The sequence below is a fragment of the Mauremys reevesii genome, linkage group 2, assembly GCF_016161935.1.
Source record: "Mauremys reevesii isolate NIE-2019 linkage group 2, ASM1616193v1, whole genome shotgun sequence".
In the NCBI taxonomy this organism is placed as follows: domain Eukaryota; kingdom Metazoa; phylum Chordata; order Testudines; family Geoemydidae; genus Mauremys; species Mauremys reevesii.
Window position 1 is genome coordinate 7256537 of NC_052624.1, and position 11921 is coordinate 7268457.

Genomic DNA, 11921 nt, shown 5'->3' on the forward strand with positions numbered 1-11921 from the left:
CCTGCACTGAGGCAGGACTAAGCATTATCTAGAACATCCCTGACAGGGGTTTGTCCACCCTGTTCTTAAAAACCTTCACTGACAGAGATTCCACAGCCTCCCTAGGAAATTTGTAACTACCCTTCCAGTTACACAGTTTTCGTAATGTCTAATCTAAACCTCCCTTGCTCCATTTTAAACCCATTGCTTCTTCTTCTGTCCTCAGTGGATAAAGAGAACAATTTATCACCCTCCTCTTTATAACAACCTTTTACATATTGGAACTGTTGTCATGCCCTTCCCCCGCCCCCAGTCGTCTATTCTCCAGACTAAACAAACCCATTTTTTCCAAGTCTTTCTTCATAGCTCATGTTTTCCAGACCTTTAATCAGTTTTGTTGCTCTCCTCTGGACTTTCTCCAATCTTTCCCGAAGTGTGGTGCTGGAACTGGACACAGTGCTGCAGTTGAGGCCTTATTATTGCTGAATAGAGTGGAACAATTACTTCTGGTTTTGCATCCCTGCCCATCCTGGCTAATAGTCATCGACAGACTTATCCTCCATGAACTTCTCTAGTGCTTTTTTGAACCCTGTTATAGTCATCTCAGGTCTTGCGTGCAACATTCCTGACAATACCTCTCAGAACGACATGCTCTCCTTTTGCAACAGTGTACACTGTTGACTCATCTTTAGTTTGGGAGCCACTCTAACCCCCAGATGCTTTTCTGCAGTATTCCTTCCTAGGCAGGCATTTCCTATTTTGTATGTGTGTCACTGACTGTGCCTTCCGAAGTGTAGTACTTTTCATTTCTCGTTATTGAATGGCATCCTATGTATTTCAGACCATTGCAAAGATCACTTTGAATTCTAAACCTGTCCCCAAAAGTGCTTGGAACGCCTCCTAGCTTGGTTTTCATACAAAGACTTTATAAGTGTGCTCTCTATGCCATTATCCAAATCATTTATGAAGATATTGAATGGAACCAGATGCAGGACAGATCCCTGCAGGACCACACTTAATATGCACTTCCAGCTATATTTCCCTAGTTTGCTTATGAGGCAGTGATGTGAGACAATATCAGAAGTCTTACTAAAGTTGAGGTATATCACATCTATTGCTTCCCTCCATCCACAAGGCTTGTTACTCCATCAAAGAAGGATATTACGTTAACATGATTTGTTCTTGACAATTCAGTGTTGACTGTTACTTAGCACCTTATCTTCTAGGTGTTTACAAATTGATTGATTGATTATCTGCTCCTTTATCTTTCTGGGTACCAAAGTTAAATGGACTGGCCTATCATTCCCTGGGGTGTCCTTATTCCCCTTTTTATAGAAAGGTGCTATAGCTTCCCTTTTCCAGTCCTCTGGAATCTCTCCCGTCCTCCATGAGTTCTCAGAGATCATCACTAATGACTCAGAGATCTCTTCAGCTAGTTCCTTAAGTATTCCAGGATGTATCTGGTCAGGCCCTGCTGCCATGAAGATGTCTAATGTGTCTAAGTAATTCTTAACTTGTTCTTTCCCTCTTTTAGCCTCAGATCCTATCCCACTTGCACAGATACTCACAATGTTAGTCATCTGATCACTGCTAACCTTTTTGGTGAGAAATGACAAAAAAGGCATTCAGCCCTTCAGTCACTGCCACATTTTCTGTTGTTGTGTTCCCCTCCTCATTGAGAAATGGGCCAACCCTCTCCTTGGTCTTCCTCTTGGTTCTAATGTATTTGTCAAATGTGTTCTTGTTACCCTTGATGTCCCTAGCTTGTTTAATCTTGTTTTGTGCCTTGGCCTTTCTAGTTTTGTCCCTACAGGCTTGTGTTGTGTTTGTTTTATACTCATCCTTCATAGACCTAGTTCCCACTTTTTGTAGGACTCTTTTTGGAGTTTCAGGTCACTGGAGATTAAGCCAGGGCAGTCTTACCGTACTATCTATCATTCCTATGAATTGGGATAGTTTGTTCTTGTGCCTTTAATAATGTCTTTAAAAAACTGTCAACTCTCCCGAACACTTTTTCCCCTAGACTTGCTCCCCACGGGATCTTTACCTATCAATTCTCTGAGTTTGCTTGAAGTCCATTACCTCCATCCTGCTGTTTTCCCTCCTACCATTCCGTAGAATCATGAACGTTATCATTTCATGTTCACTTTCACCCCAGCTGCCTTCCACCTTCAAACTGTGAACCAGTTTCACCGTGTTCTCACACCCAGCATCCCAACCATACGGACCTCATCACAAGTACCATCACTCCACCACCCTGCTCTGCTCTGCTCCTCACTCCTACATGCATGTCTTTGACATGCACTACATGATTAATGACAGGCCTGTATTCCAAATACAAAGTCCTCCGGTACATTATGAAAGCAGCTGAGAAAGGCATTTATTGACTCTCAGATCCATGCTCCGGGGTAGCAAATTTTCTTCTTTTTTATTTTTTTAAAGAAAGACACCCGGGAAAAAATAAAGCAGCTATAAAATCCCAAGAGCTGGTGATCACCCAACCACTCCTATTGGCTTTGATGTGAGTTCCATGCATAGAAGGGTCTGCATAACTGACCCCTCCCATAGGTGTGAACACCTGAGCATTCTCTGGTGCTTTTTCCCATGCAGTGTCTCATCTGATCCCATTGATACTTCTCTCCTCTGTTGTCCCATGTAGTAATTTTGTAGAAGCAATTGCCACAGCCTCCCCCTTGCTTCCTTCTTTCGACCACATACGAGTCTCAAGTTTTATTATTGCAATAAAAATGCTTTATGTTGGCTTTTCCCAAGAACATAAAGAGCTTACGCACTGCTACAAAACAGTCCTTTCTCGACCATATATTCGACATTATTTGCTGCAGATTGTTGGTGGTCCTTTGCCTGACTCCAAGCGCTCAGAAAACCAGAGTCAACAGGTCGTTTTATGGATGTGTTTAGTGGCTAAGGAGGGGAGAGACCTGCCCCTCTTTGTGTGGCCGTGCTAGACCGGAAGCACAACTGAACCCGTGTATGTGGGGGATGGACCCCAGAGAGACCACACAGGTGATTCCCACCTCCTTTGTGAGCCATGAAGCACTGCTCTGTGGAATTGTCCCCTGTGCCTCACTCGGGAGGATTTCTCAGGTGGAGAGACTGGGACCGGAATAGCTGATAGCCTAGTGGGTAGGATATTCACTTGGGATACGTTAGTCCCTCCTGCCTGTTTCAGAGGAGAGACCTGAGACTGGCTCTCCCAGTTGAATGCCCAAATCACCGGGCTATAGAATCAGCATTGCTTTCTTGCCCAATTAAACTTACACAAAGTGCAACATCTCTCTAATGGGAGAGTCTGACCCTACAGCTTGTTAGAGCAGTCTGCTGGGATGTGGAAGACACAGGTTCAAGTCCCTGTTTCAAATCAGGCCAAGCAGGGGTTTGAATCAGGGTTTCCCACATCCCAGGCAAGTGCCCTAATTACTAGGGTGGGTGGTTTTTTTTAGAAAGGTCTTAATTTGGTCCTGTTGTGGCACAAAACCTAATGCCGAAACCTTGACAATTTTCTGAAATGGAATTCTTGTTTTCTGGCCAGCTCTGCTGAAAAAATGGGCTGGACCAAGCACTAGAAATCAGACAGTGGGGAATGATGGGGCACTGACAGTAGGGATTCAAGAAAGGCCTGACCAATCCAATGAAGCCAATGAGAATCTTTCCATATTTTTTAATGGGCTTTGGATCAGGCCCTGTGTGATGACATAGATCTCTGCCATGGACTAACTCTGGCTCTCGACCACAACTTTCAGTCTCTCTCTCCCAGATGTTTTATATTTGCTGCAGTGGCTTTGGAGTTGCTTTTACGAGTGTCCTTGAAACGTTCATGCTGCCCACCTCGTGCATATTTTCCTGCCACTAAAGAAAACTTCTGTTGCGAAGTCCATAATCATTCCTGCACACCACAGGTCCCACCCTTTGCGGTGAGCGGGGCTGCTGTACCGGATGACAAACAGGGCAACTCTGGAGTGCTTGGGTCTGATTCTCCATTCTGGCCGAGTCACATGTCATACAGGAACAGGGGCAGGGGGCCAAAGATGGCTTTAAGTAACTTTTGCATCTCCTGTATGGCCCGGTCATCTGGGAATGTGCCCAGCCCCTGGTGTATGTTAGAGCAGCCTCGGGACTGATCTAACTTATGATCAGCTGCAATGGTCCTCTGTGGAGAGTAAAGAATAAAATTGTCAGAATCATAGAAGAACATAAATTGTTGGGCAAAAGTCAACATGGTTTCTGTAAAGGGAAATGTCGTCTTACTAATCTATTAGAGTTCTTTGAAGGGGTCAACAAACACGTGAACAAGGGGGATCCAGTGGACATAGTGTACTTAGATTTCCAGAAAGCCTTTGACAAGGTCCCTCACCAAAGGCTCTTACGTAAATTAAGTTGTCATGGGATGAGAAGGGAGATCCTTTCATGGATTGAGAACTGGTCCTAGGACCAACCCTATTCAACTTATTCATAAATGATCTGGAGAAAGGGGCAAACAGTGAGGTGGCAAAGTTTTCAGATGATCCTAAACTGCTCAAGATAGTTAAGACCAAAGCAGACTGTGAAGAACTTCAAAAAGATCTCACAAAACTAAGTGATTGGGCAACAAAATGGCAAATGAAATTTAATGTGGATAAATGTAAAGTAATGCACATTGGAAAAAATAACCCCAACTATACATACAGTATGATGGGGGCAAATTTAGCCACAACAAATCAGGAAAAAGATCTGCTTCCCTCACCCTGGACTCAGCCTTGTCGCTCGGGGAAGGGGGTTTGGGGAAAAGGATCCCCCCAGCACTCACCAGCAGCAGAGGAAGTGGAGCAGCCAAGCCCCAGCCCGCTCCACTCCGCCAGCTCCCAGCCCCAGTGCTCTGCTTCCTGCCACAGGTGAGTATGGGGGGCATCCTTTCCCCAACCTCCCCACACTCACTGGCAGCAGGAAGTAGAGCGCCGGGGCTGGATGGTGGCAGAGTGGAGTGGGCTGGGGCCGCATCGCTCCTCTTCCCACCACTGCTGAGTGCAGGACCTTTCCCCAGCCACCCCCCAGCGACACAGCTGGGGCTGAGGCTACATCATCCCGCTTCTTACCGCAGGTGAGTGCGGGATGGCGTCCTTTCCCCAACCTCCCCACACTCAGCGGCAGTGGGAAGCGGAGCGCCGGGGCTGGGAGGTGACGGAGTGGAGCAGACTGGGGCCGTGCTGCTTCCTGCCACTGCCAGTGAGTGCCTTTTGGGGGGGGCAGGGGTCGGTGGATAGGGGTCGGAGCAGGAAGGGGGCAAAGGGGTTGGGTAGGGGTGGGGGTCTCTGGAGGCGGTCAGGGAACAAGGAATGGGGGCGCAAAGCAAGTTCGATATAATGCGGTCTCACCTAAAACACAGTGAGATTTTTTTGTCTCCCGAGGCCTGCGTTATATCGGGATAGAGGTGTAACGCACATTGGAAAAAATAACCCCAACTATACATACAATATGATGGAGGCTAATTTAGCTACAACTAATCAGGAAAGATCTTGGAGTCATTGTGGATAGTTCTCTGAAGACGTCCACGCAGTGTGCAGCAGCAAAAAAGCAAACAGGATGTTAGGAATCATTTTAAAAGGGATAGAGAATAAGACGGAGAATATCTTATTGCCCTTATATAAATCCATGGTACGCCCACATCTTGAATACTGCGTACAGATGTGGTCACCTCATCTCAGAAAAGATATACTGGTATTAGAAATGGTTTAGAGAAGGGCAACTAAAATGATTAGGGGTTTGGAACGGGTCCTACATGAGGAGAGATTAAAGAGGCTAGGACTTTTCAGCTTGGAAAAGAGGAGACTAAGGGGGGATATGATAGAGGTATATAAAATCATGAGTGGTGTGGAGAAAGTGAATAAGGAAAAGTTATTTACTTGTTCCCGTAATATAAGAACTAGGGGCCACCAAATGAAATTAATGGGCAGCAGGTTTAAAACAAATACAAGAAAGTTCTTCACACAGCACACAGTCAGCTTGTGGAACTCCTTACCTGAGGAGGTTGTGAAGGCTAGGACTATAACAGGGTTTAAAAGAGAACTGGATAAATTCATGGAGGTTAAGTCCAGGGGTGGCTCCAGGCCCCACCAAAGCCGTGGGACCAGCGGACCCTCCGCAGGCACACTTGCGGGAGGTCCACCGGAGCTGCCTGCCGCCCTCCCCGCGACCAGCAAAGCGCCCCCCTGCGGCATGCTGCCCTGCTTGGGGCAGCAAAATGTCTAGAGCCGCCCCTAGTTGAGTCCATTAATGGCTAATAGCCAGGATGGGTAAGGAATGGTGTCCCTAGTCTCTGTTTGTCAGAGGGTGGAGATGGACGGCAAGAGAGAGATCACTTGATCATTATCTGTTAGGTTCGCTCCCTCTGGGGCACCTGGCATTGGCCACTGTCGGCAGACAGGCTGCTGGGCTGGATGGACCTTTGGTCTGACCCACTATGGCAGTTCTTATGTTCTTACGAGACCAATGTGCTTCAGCTATATGTCCTGTGTGCTGGGGAATCACAGGAACGGGCAGTGCTGACCAGTGCAGCAGCTCTGTCTATCCCGGGGAGCTGCCTTACACTGTGGATATTTCCCAGGGGCCTTTTGTGTCCCCTTTGTTGCACTGTTATTCTGCTAGATTAATGGGAAAGAGCCAGGGCAGGGCGAGAATTGGACCATCTGGAAGTACAATCTCATATTGCCAGTTCCCTTGCGCCTATCAGGAGCCCTAAAAGCCTTGTCATCCGAAAGCAATGAGGGGACACTGTGCCTCCTTCCAGGGGAAAGGCCATGGATGGCCAGGATGTTCTGACGGTACTTTGCGATCTGCCATCCCATCAGCAATGGAGACTGCTGACAAATGAACACAGGGGTCGGACCCTGAATGCAGAGCGGAGCCCCATCCTGAGCGACTCTGATCTGCCTCTAATGGACGACCTCGCTCATCACACTTTGTCTAGGCTTGTGCCATCTGCCAGGCCAATAGAGTCTCATTGCATTGAACTGAATCGATTGTCCTTGGATGTCTGATAGGGAACGTCTCCGGCTGCCAGCCAAGTCTCAGGGTGGTATAGCAGGGATAAAATGGCGGGTTAAAAATAAACATATAAGGCCTGATTCCCCACTGCGATTCTCCAATTTTAGTCCAGGACAACACCACTGAAATTAACAGAGTCAGACCCACCTCGTGCTGGAGCAAATGCATCCAGAGATCAGGCCCATAACTGGTAAAATAATATGATTGCATTTTTTTTTAAAGGAAAAGAAAATGGACCAGTTTAAACTCTGAGTTTAGCTCGTGGATATGAGATGTTTGGGTAGCCATTTGGGGTGCATTGGTCGCAGCCAACAGAAAACATATGGAAGCACTTTCAGCCCGAGGACAAGATAAGTTGATAGCAGAGACGGGAGGGGTGTTCTCCTGCCAAAGCAGAACCCGCATGGCTCAGTCCCGTTGCTGGGCTGTGAACCCACAGCGGGAAGCGGGGGAGGGATGGGGATTAATTCGGACAAGCTCTCCCCTTCCTGCCTGCAGGCTGCACGTGTAGTACCTGTTGGATGTTGTTGGGCTCTCCTGTTACACATCCCATTTTGTCGTCCTAATGATTTTCCCAGGACCTGCTGCAGCTCTCGTGGAATGGCTCAGGTATTGCCATCTGGCCCCCACAGCGGGATTGTTGTGTGCCAAGGACTCCGGGCTGGCACCAGGGGCTGGGCAGAGTCCCTGAAGAGCAGATTTCACTCGCAGTGTGTTACAGGGCTTGTCCACAAAAACCTGACGCCACCTGGCCCTGGGGCCGGAGTCAAACTCAAGAGTGAACAGGCTGCTCTGAGAAAGAAGAGTGAGAGGCAGCAGCCGAGACCCAAGGTACTGAGGCTGTAGGGGAGCTAGCAGTGGGGAAAAATTTGCATCCCTACCCGAGTAGTGTGAGAAGAGTTTGGGGGGGTGTGGGGGGGCATGTTGGAGGATAAACTAGCTCTCTCACTGCACTGATGAGAAGATAAGGGGTGGGTGGATGGCTAAGGCGCTCAGCTAGGGCTCAGGACAGGGGATGGGCTGGGTTTTTTTAAGCAGGTATGGTTGGAATTGTACACATGGGTCTCCCTTGAGAGTCAGCCCATACAGGAGGAATATGTGAAAGTCAGCCCATACAGGAGGAATATCTTCTCTTCTACACATAGGGACATCACTCCACTGTCCCCCTTAGTCACTCAGCTGGTAACTTAGCTGATCTGGCCTGGGATGCTTTGCAAAAGCAAAACAATTTGTTGGCAACCAAAAAAACCCACCTCTGCGGTTGGCTCCAGTTGTCCCCATAGTTGGCTGTAGTTGGGACAGGGCAAAGCCTGAATGGCCAGTGGAGACTGACTAATCTGCCTTCCTGCTGTGACGCAAATTGGAGTCATGAGGATGGGAGGTCAGCGTTGGGTAGCGTGCCCTGCTGCTGTCCAGCTGGACCCGTTGGGTGGAAAAGTTGGGGTCTGCACTTTCTGCTGTGAGGAATTCACTCTGTCGGTAAAGCATCATGGAGCTGTTCCAAAGATTTAGTTCCATGGGTAGGTTTTGAAACCCACAGAGCTCAATAAGGTTCATGTTTCACTGTTAATGCAAGATGTTCAGCCCTGGCACAAGCTGCCACTAGCATTGTCGCTGCGTACACTAAGGCTGCATTTGTCCTATCATGTCTTCTTCCCCCTCATGCTTCCCAGCGGCACCTAGGATTCATAGAACCATAGAAGTGTAGGTTGGGAAGGGACCTCAAGAGGTCATCCAGTCCAGTCCCCTGCACTCAAGACAGGACTACGTAATAGCTAGAGCATCCCTGACAGGTGTTTGTCTAACCTGTTCTTAAAACTTGACAATGACGGAAATTCCTCAACAATGATGGAGATTCCACAACCTCCCTAGGCAATTTATTCCAGTGTTTAACCACCCTGACACTTAGAACATTTTTCCTTATGTCCAACCTAAACCTCCCTTGTTGCAGTTTAAGCCCATTGCTTCTCATCCTCTCCTCAGAGGTTAGGGAGAACATTTTTTTCACCCTCTTCCTTGTAACAACCTTTTATGTACTTGAAAACTGTGATCATGTCCCCTCTCAGTCTTCTCTTCTCCAGACTAAACAAACCCAGTTTTTTCAATCTTCCCTCATAGCTCATGTCCTCTAGACCTTGAATCATTTTTTGTTGAGTTCCTCTGGACTGTCTCCAATTTGTCCACCTTGCTACCACCTGCCCTTAGAATCAGGAAGCATTGCCGGGGCTCCACCAGCCACAGGCTGTACAAGCACTTCCCTCTCAGCCCATGCGGCTCCACTGTCTGTCTGCATGGATAGGCCTGCTCTAGTCCCCGAGTCCTCCCAGCACCCTGTCATGCCCAGCCCCTGCTGCCCTGGGCCATCCCACAATTACCAGACCCGCTGTTCCCAAAGCAATGGCACACCCCAGCTGACCAGTTACTTACACATTGGACCACAGCTCTGCTTAACGTACAGCACCGTAGGTTTGTCTGTAGAGAAAGCAAGTGTCAGATCATGTAGCAAAGAACAGGGATTTGAATGTTAGCAAGCAGAAACATGGGAGACAAAGGCTTACCTAGACAATAAAATCGCAACACATTCTAGAGCCTACACTTAACAAACAGGACATTATTATGTCATCAGAGCAAAACCACACCCCGAATCCTTCCAGCGCATTACGGGCGCGCTTGGCTGTGATCTCCTGTTCATGAAGCAACCCCACAGTCAGCTTCCCCTCTGTGTCTGCTTGTCGTGTCCTCATACTGCTTCCCACCACATCCGTGCACATGCGCTTGCACTCCGCCAGGTAAAGCTACCAGGGCATCCCTTTGCAACCCCAGCTGTCACACAACAGTCCTTCGCTCTTTACCTGCACCTGCCGTGTGGTCCTCCCTGCGGATTTTGCAGTCTCTGTTCAATCTGGATTAGCTGGTGGCTCAGTATGCAGATGGGCATCCGTTGTGAAGCATACAATACTCAGTTGGCATATAGGCTGATCAATAAACATCTCCTGCCTGTCTGAAAAGTGCATGTTTTTGACCTGCTTTAACTCACGGACCTTAAGAACATAAGTTCCAGTATTGTACACAACCCCTTAAAGATTGGCCTCACACACATTTTGCAATGGTTATGGTGACCAGTTATGTGACTGGCCCTCAGCTGAGCCTCACACTTCACCCTTTAGTGAATTATTATTTATATAATTGACCCAGGGGATCCTGGTAAAACTCTCTGCACCCTCTTTGCCCCCTGCCAATTGGCACCAAGCAGTGCCTGGGTCACACTGTACAGCTGCATTCCCACTTACCCCCCTGCCCTCCATGGCAAGGGGCTCCGTGTGTGCCCCAGCCCCTCCTGGTCATTTACACCTTCCCCCATGCCCTGGATTTTGTGTGGTCACGTTTTCCCCATTCCAGGATCCCCTCTTCTCCCCCCACACACCATGGCACAGGTTCTGTGTCTGTCCTATTCCCCCTTCCCCCACTGCAGTCTCCATTCTCTCTCCATGCCAGTGGCTGTGTCTGTCACCCCTTCCTCCGATTCCTATCTTCCTCCATGCTAAGGAGTCTATCTGTTCCCCTTCCCCATACCAGGCGCTCCATTCCCCACCCCCCATGCCAGCAGCTGTGTGCAAGTTTCGCTCTTCCCCATCCCATTCCTCCTTCTGTCTGGGAGATGCCATTCAGGATGCCAACAGGTTACGCTGTATTGGGAGGTTGGCAGATGTATGCTTGTGCTGGAAGGCAGCAATGGCTGCCCTCAGCCTGAGGTTTGATCATAGACAATTGCAGAGGCTGGGGCTGTGCTGAAGAATTCACAGGGGCCACATCTGCCCCCCTGTAACAAGGTCCTCTGCCCGCCTCTCTTCCTGGGGCCCACTGGCTGCCCCAATAAAGCACAGAGAGGCTCCTCCTTCTGCAGCACCCGTGGCTTTATTTACACCATGTTCTCCCACCACCAGTGATATACTATATACAGCGCTTGCTGGCCTGACAGTCTCCTCTCCTAGACAGTGTCTGCCCTCAGCCTGGAGACTGACCTTCTTCTGGCTGCCAGCCAGCCTTTATAGCCCCTGAACCCTCAGGCGCAGCCAGTTCTAATGGCCAGGCACCAGACTTCTCCCCAGTCCCAATCTATTTCCCCTGATTGGGGCTGGCTGAGCAGGGGCTAATTAGGTGCCTTGCACCAGCACCCTGCTACACCCCCCTTTCTGTTTTCCCAAAAGTCAGTAGGGGGTCTGACCGCTGCTGCCTAGGACATACCCTGCAAGTTTTATAGAATATCAGGGTTGGAAGGGACCTCAGGAGGTATCTAGTCCAACCCCCTGCTCAAAGCAGGACCAATCTCCAGACAGATTTTTGCCCCAGATCCCTAAATGGCCCCCTTATGGACTGAATTTATAACCCTGGGTTTAACAAGCTAATGCTTAAACCACTGAGCTATCCCTCCCCCCCACCCAACTAGTGCTCCAGGTAAGTTTGGAAATAACCAGCTGTGGCATCCAAAAGTAATTGCATTACATACAGAGAGAGAGAGAGACAGACAGACAGACAGACAGACAAGTGCAAGGCTGCTGCAAGCTTGGCCAGCTGAAAGTAGGACACTAGGATTGCTGGGTTCCAGGACTTGGATTCTTTTGATTGCATTCCTTGCTCTGATACTGACTGACTATATGACCTTGGGAAAGTCCCTTAACCATCTCCTTCCACCATAAAGAATGGCTACCACCTACTCTCATAGAGAGGAATGTGAACTTAATTAATTAATTCTTGGAAAGAACTTTGGCATCCTTGCACTCCAGAAGTGGAAAACATTAAGATTGCTACATGTTTAACATGGTGTCTGGCTTTATATGCAGTCACATAAAACTATTTTTAGGAAAATATTTCAAGAGCGACCTAATAACTTGATTTATTTGGCT

General features: G+C 48.4%; 1 long non-coding RNA gene across 1 annotated transcript; it reads right to left on the reverse strand.

The window, feature by feature from the left end:
* Positions 1–2570: 2570 nt before the first annotated feature.
* LOC120398257 lies at positions 2571–9564 on the reverse strand. The gene is made up of 3 exons (XR_005594279.1): positions 9445–9564; positions 8271–8512; positions 2571–4147 (listed from the first exon to the last, which is right to left on the reverse strand). It is a non-coding gene; the product is annotated as an uncharacterized LOC120398257 (long non-coding RNA).
* Positions 9565–11921: the final 2357 nt, after the last annotated feature.